Source organism: Lissotriton vulgaris, chromosome 2_1 (assembly GCF_964263255.1).
Source record: "Lissotriton vulgaris chromosome 2_1, aLisVul1.2, whole genome shotgun sequence".
NCBI lineage: Eukaryota > Metazoa > Chordata > Amphibia > Caudata > Salamandridae > Lissotriton > Lissotriton vulgaris.
This window is the reverse complement of record NC_141687.1, coordinates 2,038,966,497-2,038,978,772: the sequence shown is the minus strand read 5'-3', so window position 1 is coordinate 2,038,978,772 and position 12,276 is coordinate 2,038,966,497. Positions and strand designations below refer to the sequence as shown.

General features: G+C 42.8%; 1 protein-coding gene across 1 annotated transcript in view; it reads left to right on the top strand.

Moving 5' to 3' along the window:
* The window catches only part of GALK2 (galactokinase 2), a 1,370,458-nt gene that overhangs the window by 96,600 nt on the left and 1,261,582 nt on the right, over positions 1 to 12,276 (top strand). The window lies entirely within an intron of this gene.

Sequence of the window (12,276 nt, the reverse complement as noted above, 5' to 3'; positions counted from 1 at the left end):
CAATATTAACAAAATAAAGATTACTTTATGGTGGGAACTTTTCTCATGCTTAGTTAATTAAAGATGCTTTAGCCCCATATGTGTTTTTATAATATGGCTGCACAGCTTTCACCCTAATATTTGTTAGCCTTTAAGTGGTCTATATATTAATGATGGCTACCACTTACACAGCATTGAACACCAACCTGGAGCAGACATAGCAGCGCTGGTTGTTTACATTTGCATTGCAATTGCATTTAAACATTTTAGAGGCGGTACATTTGGTGAAAGGTAATTGGCAGTACTTGATGCTTTTTTTTTTTAAATGTACTTGGGGAACATTGACTTTGGTCCTTTATGTGAGCCTGTCTAATTGACCAGTTTTGCTGATGCAGCTCATAATGACACATCTACTCTCTGCTGATCAACCACTATGAGATAACACTATAGGAATGAAAAAAATAATTGTATTGTCAGTGGTCTCTCAGTGACATCATTTACTGGACCTCTGAAACGTAAGGACTCCAATGAGGTAAGACTATAAAGGAAAGTTCTGTGCACATATAAATTAGGCACCATGTAGCAGTGTTTATACAAGTGTCAACTAGGCGACGAGTGTTGGACACACCGTCAACTAGCAGACATTGGTCAAAAGAACTAGGAGCCAGAGTGGCTTTAGGAGTGCGGAACATGGAATTGTGCGACTATTCCAAACCCCTTCCCCTTGTTAGCTTCTCATTAATCCTGTAGCAGGAAGTGAATTCAAGTGCACCTGTTGTATTTTGAATTCACGAATGCAGAGTATGGGATTTGAAAGGACGCCTGCTGACCTCTTGCTGCCACGGACCATTTTTTGCCACGGACCATTTTCGACAACAGCTAGCGGAACCCGCTTCGCGGGTCCCGCGTCGCAGGAGGGAGCTCACAGAGGCAACTGCACGTGTTGGGCGGTGAGTGTGTGACAGGGCTGCGAGCAGCAACCCGGACTCAGTTTCCCAAGAGTCCCGGGTTGCCCAGGCCGATTCCAGCTGGCCCGCTCTCCCTGACCGCCCCGCCCAGCCCCACCTGCCTCATATTCCGCAGTGATCTGCAACCTCGCTGGGATTTGAAAGGACGCCTGCTGACCTCTTGCTGCCACGGACCATTTTTTGCCACGGACCATTTTCGACAACAGCTAGCGGAACCCGCTTCGCGGGTCCCGCGTCGCAGGAGGGAGCTCACAGAGGCAACTGCACGTGTTGGGCGGTGAGTGTGTGACAGGGCTGCGAGCAGCAACCCGGACTCAGTTTCCCAAGAGTCCCGGGTTGCCCAGGCCGATTCCAGCTGGCCCGCTCTCCCTGACCGCCCCGCCCAGCCCCACCTGCCTCATAATCCACAGAGATTCTTAGAGACACCTCCCCTTTGCTACTATATTACCAACTGAGCTCCCAGCAGCGCGGGAGCGCCCGGGAGAAGCCCGGGACAAGGGCGGGGCCGTCTAAGGCCGTCCAAGGTCGTACAAGGTCGGGTCGGGGCTACCTCCCTTTCACCAGTGATTCCAGATTTTCCATTTTCTATTTTTAATTGTTTAGTTATAAGTTTCTGCACTATAAGTTGTGCCTTTTCCATAATTCTCATGATGTCTACGCGCTCAGGGAAGGGCAGACAGATCACCGTAAAAACGAACAATGGCAAAGCCACTGGAACTTTGGACGACTTTATAAGCCGGGCAACTGGGATACTAGAAAAGGAAATTGCCCTCACAGAAAAGCGTTTGTCACTTGATCTAATTACAGGAAAACGCTCATCCTTGGGGAATATTGCATCAAAAACTACCCCCAATAAACTACCTACTCCTGAGCAAAGTGTAGCTTGTCCTGATAGTAATTTGGAGGCCAGCCCAAATCTAGTGATAATCTCTGATTCACAGACAGTCTTGATAGCAGATCCAGGGGATTCCCAAGTCGAAGCACCCATACTCACTCCCATACCTATTTCACCAGATATTACGGGGGAAAATGCGATAGATAGTAACCCGAGTAATTTAAGTAACAATGGGCCTATCCTCACACAAGACCAGATAGTGGTATCTGAGCAGGAACCTCACAACCCAAATAAACGTAAGAGAGGTGGCACCCATAGGAAAGGAGCAAAACCTAAGTTAGCGAAGTCAGTACCATCTAAAACCCTGACAATTCCTACTAAGCAAAAGGGCCCCCAATTAGCTGATGTGGGACAGAAAATTTTCTCTTTCAATACCAACAACAATGATCGTCTTCTGGGGGAAATTGAGAAATCAGTCCAGATGCTTTTGTTACCTGTTTTAGAGAAAATTCAGATTGTCAATCTAAAATTAGATCAACTGGAACACATCATTTCCCTTAATACCAAAACTTTTGAAACTCTAGCAACTAAGAACAAATCACCTGAAGAGGGGGGTATAAATAACAAGAATAAAAATGGTAATATTAACAACAGTGATCCAAAAAAGGGGGGAGAGAACAAAAATATGAATAAAAATTCTAAAACACCTATAATTGGTAACCCTAAGGTGGTACCGGTCCCTCTAGTCCGAACAAAACCTATACCACAACCTCGTTCTAAACTTGCTGTGGTGGATATTGCAGGGACCTCTAGTCAAAAAACGGGTAATGTAGCACCAACGACAGAAGCCACTACCCCCAAACAGGGAACTACACAAGGGCCCAAACAAACAGGTTTACAGGGGCCCGCAAAAAACACAAAAAGCATTGATAACGAGAGAGTATACAGAAAGAAACCACCACCTTTGAACTTGCCACCAGATTCAGCCCCTTTTATGGTAATACTTACTGGAGTACCCCCACTTCCTCCCAATAAAACGGAATCAACTCAGGAACTAAGAAACAAAATAACACATTGGCTCAATACTAACAGACCACTCCCCCCTGATTCTAAAACAAACATACTTAGTGTACGTAGAGTTCCCTGGGTGGGCCCGAGTGAGAAGGATCTCGAGGGGGATTGTATCTTGATTAACTTTAGTAACACCTGGGTAAAAGACATTATCTGTAGTAAACCGAGATTTGCTAGAGTAGGGGATATCCAGTGTATAGGTCTGGAATATTTCTACCCAAGCTTGAATTTTGTACCCCAAACTCTCCCTTATAAGGATACTAGGCAGGTATTTAACAATGAAATGTATCCTGTGTGGGCCCGTAGAAATAGGGCCATATGGCCAAGCCAGAATAACTGGGGACCCCCGCAACAGAGTGATGCCTTCTCTTGGGGTCCAATTCATAACAACAACAATTACTCTTTGCAAACTTGGCATAACAACTTAAGACCAAGATATCAGGGAGAGGATTATGTAGGATGGCCCCCAAATAATGTTCCCTTAAGAAACCGCTTCGATCCACTTGTAGGTATGGAAGAGATAGATTGACCATCACAAGATCCTCCTAGTATCACTAATAATCTAGTAACAGGAGAGCCCAGCCAGATGGAGAAGGGGGAAAGTGGTAACGACAACTCATGGGAGATTGCTTCCACTGGTGATGACCGTACTTCCAACGCCCAAATTCTTAAGGTATTTCCTACTAAAGAACGCGATTTAAGACCAATCCTTTTTAAGAATAACCCGGAAGTAGTAACTGAACTAGACAGGAAAAATAAAAATGATCAAAGGATGGGCTTAATTTCCTGGAACATTGCTGGACTTGCATCAAGACTGGAGGATGAGGCATGGCTGGACTTTGTGGGTGATTGTGACATCCTGTGTCTACAGGAAACATGGAGCCGGACCGCCCAGAGTATGGAGGGTTTTCAAGCTTTTAACACCTTAGCAACACCCTCACAAATGGGCAGGGCAAAAGGTCGCCTAATGACAGCAACCTCCTTAAAACTATGTAAACTTGCAGCTTCTATAATAGTTGACTCACCGTGGTTCCAAGTGTTAATGCTGGACAATTTGTTTCCTGAACCATTGTTGTTGATTAACTGGTACTACAACATTTTTGACAACAATGAGACAACCGTAATTTTAGAATTGGAAAGGGCCATAGCCAGGGCACGCCAAGAACAACCCCAACTATTTGTTATTTGGTTGGGAGACTTTAACTGCTCACTATGTTCCCATGGGGATTCAAAGGCGTGTGGTTTGACAGATTCACATGATCAACCGCTGTTACATTTCAAACACACACCCCAAGGGGATGCGTTAAATAATATCATTATTTTAAATGATTTATGCATAGTGGAGCCCTGGGTTGGTCCAAACTCTGTTCCTATACCGACGTTTCAGGGAACTAGGGGTACTATGAGTTTCATTGACTTTGTAATTGTCTCTAGTGGGCACTTTTTCTATGTTGACAAGTTGGAAGTAATTCCTAATGCTGCCAATGACCACAATCCTCTAATCCTAACCTTGTCTTGTCCTGTTAAACCCAAACATTCTGTCTGGGAGCAACCGGTAAAGTATAGTAGAAATCAAGGCATTACCCTTAAATGGGGCAAAATAGATGCGGTGGGTCTTGAGGCAGAGATCCTAAATGGATATAGCGCTGAATATGAGGCCTGCCTCATACCTACAACCAGTCCAGAAGAGGTTATAGGTAATTTTGAATCCCTATGTGAGCATGTAGCAGAACGCCTAATAAAACCAGTTGGCAAAAATAAAATGTTAGGCCCCAGATGGTTTGATGCTGCATGTTCAGCAACGCATAGATCGCTGAAAGCAGCATTAAAACAAACGCCTAGGGATACAGAATCGGTTAGAGCAGCTAGACTGGCCTATAAAGAAGCTATTAAATCAAGGAAGTTGGACTTAAAAAATCAAGCCTGGGAAGACCTAGAAAAGTCCACGGAATTAAAGGATAGCAGGCTTTTCTGGGAAGTCATCAATCGCCCCCTCTTTGCAAATAACGGTATGGATAATATCGTGATGGAGATTGATTGTGAATCATGGGAAACTCACTTTGGGAATATTTTTAACCCACATAAAATCCAACCGAATGAGATAGTGTCAGGAGATGTAAGGGTATCTGTGGTTTCCCAATCTTCCCTTTCCCTGAGTTTATCGTTGACTCTGCAAGAAGTGGAGGATGCTCTATTGAAGGGCACGCCACTAAAAGCACCTGGCCCCGACCGAGTACCCTTGGACTTCTTTAAGCACAACGTCAAGGTCTGGGCACCGGTGCTGTTGAATGTTTTTAAAGCAGTTGTCACTAGCCATATTCCGGCATCATGGAAGGAGGCAGTGGTGGTGCCAATTTTTAAGAAGGGCGATAGATCAGACCCCCGATGCTATCGCCCAATTTCATTAATTGAGGCATCATGCAAGATTTTGGGCAGGGTTATTTTAGCAAGACTAGAATCATGGGCGGACTCGGTGGGCCTTATTGTGAATTCCCAATATGGATTCAGAAAAGGCAAAGGCACTGTTGAACAGTGCCTTAACCTGGCCCTAATTATTGGGAAATACACGAAGGCAAGAAAATCTTCAATCCATCTTGCTTTTATGGATCTCTCAAGTGCATTCGACACTGTGTGTCGTAGTAAGTTGTGGCAAATGATGGAGGTCATGGGCTTCGAGGAACCCTTGGTCACTCTGCTTCGCAGACTTCATGAATCTACCACTGTGGCCATAAGGTTTGGGCCAGGGGGAGAGAAAACCAAGTCCATTCCCTCGACTGAGGGCGTCCGACAAGGATGCATATTAGCTCCTTTTTTATTCCTTGTATACACAAATGGCTTGGAAAAATACTTGTTGGACCACTGTCACGATTTTCCAAAAGTCAATGGCAGAAGCATTCCAATGCTTTCCTATGCCGATGATACGGTACTCATGACACTTACAGCAAACAGTATGCAGCACTGCCTTGATGCCTTTCATAAATTTATGTTGGACCTAGACCTTAAAGTAAATTTTGCTAAGTCCTTTATCATGGTCTGTGGCCCTAAGGGCACCAAGAGCAGAAAGTTTGTAGTAAGTAACTCCGTCATTGACAAGGTTGAAAATTTTAATTACTTGGGAAACCTTTTTAATCACAAATTAAGTTGGGCACCGTTAATGAAGACACGAGTTCAGAGTGCTAGTCGCTCAATAGAGGGACTGTTCCGTTTTTGTGGCAAATTAGGCCAAAAACCTATTATACATTTAAAAACTCTGTATAAAGCCAAATGTTTGTCGATTGCTACCTATGGGGCAGGGGTTTGGGGGACAGATAGCCCTGACACGATACAGATCATGGAAAACAAATTTCTAAAACGTGTCTTGGCCATTCCAACAGGCTCCTCAAACAGATTTGCCCACAATGAATTAGGTTTAAGCTATGTGAGTGACATTATTCGTCTTTCGCCTTTATTGCTATGGGGCAAAATATGGCTTTCGGAGGATCTTCAGCTTACTAAAGATATCCTCCAGGACTGCCTAAAATTGTCAAACATGAATCAAATCCCCTGGCTATCTTATGTAAACGAAATGTTCCATAAAATAGGCTTGGGTGATACCTTTGACAATCCTGAAAATATACAGGGAGATATTAAAAATGTAATTAAATCGAATTACTGGAAATCCTCGATTGTAAACTCCATGGACAGCCCCTACGCCCCTAAGGCTGCCTTACAGCACCAGTTTTATCTGACCTTCACAAATCATGTGCAATGGCGCTTCTATTTGACAAGATTCAGGCTACATACTCTGCATTTTCTTTTTGCATTTCCCATACAGAGGGGCTGGTGTGAGGAACTCCCCCCTTGCACCTGTAACAACAAAGATAGCCAAAATACAATGCATCTTGTTCTTTTTTGTTCCTTATATAAAGACCCGAGAATCAGGTTTATTAAACCGATTCTCAAGGAAAAACAACCATGCCATTATAAAGAGGGTTATGATTTCTTATTATCCCTGTCATCCCCTGTAGTCTGTTGTGCAATGTTGAATTTTATACGAGTGTCACTCCTGATTAGAAAACGGTATGGCTAAATTTTTGCCCCAAGAAACAGACCACCTGACATGTACACTTTATACTGCTGCATCGTGATCTTCTCTACTACCTATTTTTTACTTGTTTTTTAAAAAAAGAAAAAAACACCCTAGCACAATGAATTATGTACCACCCAGAAATGATTAATTGAATGTAATAATATGGTTTTGTGACTTTACCTGCTAATGAATTTTATAGTGCCATAAACTGTAAAACTGTCCTTCAAAATGAATTTTAAACTGTGCTTGCAAATGTACTTCTACTTTTATGATTCTCTGTATTGAATCGAATAAAGTTTTTGAAATGAAATGAATGCAGAGTAGAATGTTATTATGGATTGGTAAAAGGCATGTTCTATGTTCCTGAACTAAAGGCATCAGTTATAAATTATTTGAAGGTAAACTACAGCCAGATAGGTGGTAGTCCATGTACGTTGTGGAACCCGCTTGTGGAATAGGCTTTATTAACACTACATTTTTTAAACAAGGCAGTGATATTCATGTTTAAGACCTTTTTGCCGTAGGGTTCTCTGACTCCTGGCTGGATTCGTGGCTCATGAGGTCCACAAACCTTTCCAGGGGACTGTGATCCAAGGCAAGTGTCATAGACTTATGGCCGACCTTTTTGTGGGGTCTGCATACCCCATAGATGGTCCAACATGTGTCCACGAGTCATCGACTGTTTGCAAACCCTTCAAGGACAAGCATTGACAAAGCCAATACGTCTCCCATTTGGGACCCATTGGCTTTGCCAATACCTTTTAGCCATGCTATTCAGTATCCTGACTAAATACATTAAAAAAACAGTAATTTAAAAAATATATAACTACATGTATTGCTAATGATGCTCCGTATTGAAATACGGACGAGAATCCCCCCACGATTGATTCTGGACTCCAGCTAATCCTCAATGCACATAAGGTACGTGTACAAGACAGAGCCAGAAAGTCTGAAATTGATCCGCCTGGGATTTCACATGTTCTCAGATCTCTACCTCATGTTGCATAGCACAGGTGTGATCATCTCCATATCCATAAGGGGCCAGAGTATTCTTAACCAGTTGAAAATATCTGGTACATTTGGTTTCTTCCATTGTGCAGGCAGCTCTTGTTCAGCTGCCAAAGGCATCTGTGAGATTACACATGTGAACGGCGAACATCCAGGATCATGATCAGGTATGCCAAAAGGAATCGGGAACCCCATAACTTTCTTTATATGGCTCAACACTTCCTTCCTGTATATGTTATTCTTGGGACTTGACCACCACACATCTCCATCCCTTCCAACACATCTCATCAGTATTTGAAAACGCTAGTTTGAGTTTAATCTGGGTGCAGTACCAATTGAACATCATGTTATGACAGGTTACCTGCCCCTGAACACTGCAGATTGTCTTGCATATTAGTCCACATGTGCATGCCTACAAAATGCCCCAGCTGCCTTTTTATTCTTTTCGGATTGGCAAAGTGTTATTAATTTTTTTTTGGTGGGGCAAGCGAATGGGGAGCAACACCGTGGGAGTCCAGAATGACCACAGGGACAAGGCAATTGGCAGGTAACAACACAGGCGGGGGAAGGTGTGGGTGGGTAGTAACGGGCACAGGGGTAACCAACTGGTGAGTGGGAGATCACTGTGGAGCTCAAGATGGGGGAGAAGCCCATGGGCAAGAAAGCAATGTAGGCTGTGTGACACACGAGGGCGAGAGACTAGCACAAAGAGCAGAAGAGAAACACACAAGAGGGGGCAACTCAAAAAGTATTTTTGTGAAAAGTGAGCAGTGTAAGGATGCAGTGATTGGTCCATTCTCCAGTGAAGGGAAAGTAAAACCCACACATGCTGATCAAAAAGCAAGCACATGAGTGACAATGATGTCAACCAGTGGGAAGCAATTGACAGGCTCTAAGCCCCCTGTAAGCTAGCATTGCATCTCGCTACAGACAGCACTTGCCCTACCTAGCAGTCAAGCCCTAATTAAGAAAAATGTAAACGCTCGCAACCAGATGAGTTTTCCTACACAAGGCTGGTTTGAAGTGTGCATGGCTAAAAGCCAAACGCAACGGTGGTTGGACGCAGGACGTGGCCATAGGCCTGCAAGCAGGCACCTTGGGGTGGGGTAGTTGCAGTAAACTGTTGAACTTAGTACATGATTTAAAAAGAAAGACCTAAAATTAATTGAAAAAAAAATGTTGAAGTGATGTTATGATTAGCTTTGCTAATGCACCAAATGTAAGGCTTATGACACCACAATATTTGAACGAAAACATAACACCTAAAAGCTCAATGTAATTCAATAACAAAACTTACTAAAACCACACTATAATAGTAGATTCGTAGTTGTTTCTTTCATTCGTGTTAACAGTGATGTAAATAATCTTAAAGAAAAAAAATTACAATTTATATGTTACATTAAGGGTGGGCCCATTGAACTTCAACAGTTGTGGTTCGCAATGCCCACAACACATGCCATATATTATTCTCTTGATAGTCTTCCCCTTCCCTCTCCCATGCCTTCCTTTGCCATTGGCTGCATGGTGGGTGGTCCGAGTTATGGTGTGTTTTACTAATCATTTCTGGTGAAATCTAGTGGTTTTGTGCATTTGAGCTCGGTCTTCACTCCGTTGTAACTTTTTTTCCCAGTGAATTTCTAGGATTTTTTTATAATGGACTTTATTCTCAACCCCTGCTGCTCACGACCATCGTCTGAGCACAGTAGGATTAAACCGCAGAGTCTGATTTATTGCCAGGTACCTTGTTTTGCTAATTGTCCAGGGATCCTGTTCCTGAAGGGTATTCCCTGTATCTGCTGTTAATAGGCGGAGGAGAATAGCTCGAGGCCATGGACCTTTCCAGCCTCGTTTTATTAAGAGTACGGCAAAGGATTGAGCATGTACGCCTCCTTAAGTAATGCATGTAATTAAATGTCGTTGGAGACTCCCTTTGTGGTTCTGGAGTATTTTGTTTTTGAAGTAAACAGTTGGCTTAGTGGTCTTGAGAAAGCTTTTTTATTGGTTACATCCTTGTTGTTCCAAAGTATTATACAGTAGTTGGAAACCTTCTCAGGGGTCCCACTGATACTTGTTCCTTTTAAACCAACAAAGAAGAAATTGGCACAGAAGCTGAAATATAAATGTAACATCTTTATTAACCTCAAATGAGGGAGACTTCGTCACACACAAGCCTTAGCAACTGAATGAGGCAGTCTGAGTAGTACAGAAAACAGAGGCCTTATATATGCTTATGGTTACATAGTCAGCATAAGACCAAGGGGCAGTCCTGGCACATGTAAGCATGCAAAATGACTAATATGGGCATACAAGATCTGCTTGCTCAACAAAGTGGGAGGAGAGTTACTTCTCCATACAGCAGCAAAAATAGCCTGACAGTTCTACAAGAAGAGCAGGTGCATTCTACTAGCTAGGCACTTCTGAGCATGTGCGAAGGTGGAAGATGCTAAATATAGTTCGTTTCTAGGCAGATTACAAGAGCAGTCAACACTGAGGGAGGAAAGAGCACATGGCGAGCACGTGGCAGCACATGGCAAACAAGATGGCTTCCAGAAATTCAAAATGGCTTTCAGCTCATGCTAACAAATCCCTGCAATATTTAACAGAATGACAGCCAACACATGTTTCGCCCTAAGCGGTCAATAGGACCAGGGCTTTCTCAAGGCTTCACAGTTATTCAGGAGTTCAGAAAAAATAATACTTTAGAATTTATACAGTACATTGGTCTTCAGATCGATCTCAAGTAGTCAGATGAGTTCTTTGAGGGTCGGCTTCCTCAACCTTGGCGCCCACCATCACAAAATCATCTTCTCCCGCCAGAAGATGTTAACAAGCATTGGCGTAGCCAATAGGTCTTGCTTTGGGACCTTATAAATATTTAGTTAAGCAGCACAATATCCTTGGTGCAACAACATCAACTGTTGCATGGCTAAACACTGATAAGGCCCCAAAGGCGAGACCTATTGGCTATGCCAATGCTTGTTTATTTAGATGTTAAGGAAATGAGTACCTTTTCGTTGACTAGTAATATTAAGTTCCATAAAGCAATTCTATTTGTATTGTGCGCTATAAAAAAGTAACTGATGTACATATGTATAGTACTTTGCATCCGACTGAATACATTAAGCCAGGCTACAACATATGTGTTTGTTGTCTAGTTCGGTTATCAGCAGTCTCTTGTCCTTTCCAAACACATTTTTTCAGATGCTGTAAACAAAGAAGAATGGAGTCATGTCAGCTCTCTCTTGGCCACAAATGGCATTTAGGTTTCCTGGCAAGCCCGGTAACAGTTTGTAAATGGGTATCTGACATTTATAGATGACACTCAAGGGCTACAATTTCACAAGCGAGATAACCTGGTCAACGGAGCCTACCGGAAGACCATTCATTTACAGATTGATGCAGTGCTGTGAAGTGCCAAAGCGGCTTTTGCCCTAACCTTCATGCCACTTACGAGTTGAACCCTAATTGGCCCTTCCCTGATTTTCACCCACGGAATCTGAATGCGGGAGAGGATGTGGTCCGTCTGCATAAACACCCAACGCTGGTGCTGGAAACCAGGGTTCGAGCCTCGGGGTCGCGTTCACATCCTGTGATTCTGGACAAATCACTTTATCTCCCCGTGCCTGAATGTGTAATGTAAATACGGTGCTCATGTAAAGCGCTCCAATACCTTCGGGTCGAGTTCCCGCTATATAAAATATGTAACAACAAAAAATGGCGAGTTATGCCTGATGCTGCTCTCAAAATTGTTAACTTGGTCTCAAAACTCAGCGGTCACCCATCCCAAATGTCCTTCGGTCTGAGGAATGTCTGTGCTCAGATTTTTTGTCATATACATTTCAGTGACATCGCAGGTGTCTCATGTTCAATAAAAAAATCGTGATTTGTGTACTGCATCACCCGCCCTATGGCATTAAATATTTATTTAAATATTTATGTAGCCAGGCTTCATCTGCTTATTGATCACTGCTTCAGATTTAACTACCCTGAGATTTTTAAAGCTGACATCAATGTCTAATGTATTTTCTCTTGTGGTAGAAAGAATGTGAATCGATTCGTACTTTAAACCAAAATCTAGATAATTAAATCATAACCGTGGTTTGTCCTTAAGCATAAAAACACGAAGTGAACCGATGAGTCAGACATCTCATACAGGACATTACTCCTCTCCTTGCCTTACATATCATATGTAGTACATTCTGCAAAGTAATCTAATGTTGGATGACTCAATTATCTGAATAGTGCTTGTTCCTGTTGCAATGTTTTTCTTCATAATGGTTGTTGATTTTAGTTAAAGTCATAGACCTTTCCAGATGTTTCCCACCAAACCACATTCAATGCCTTCT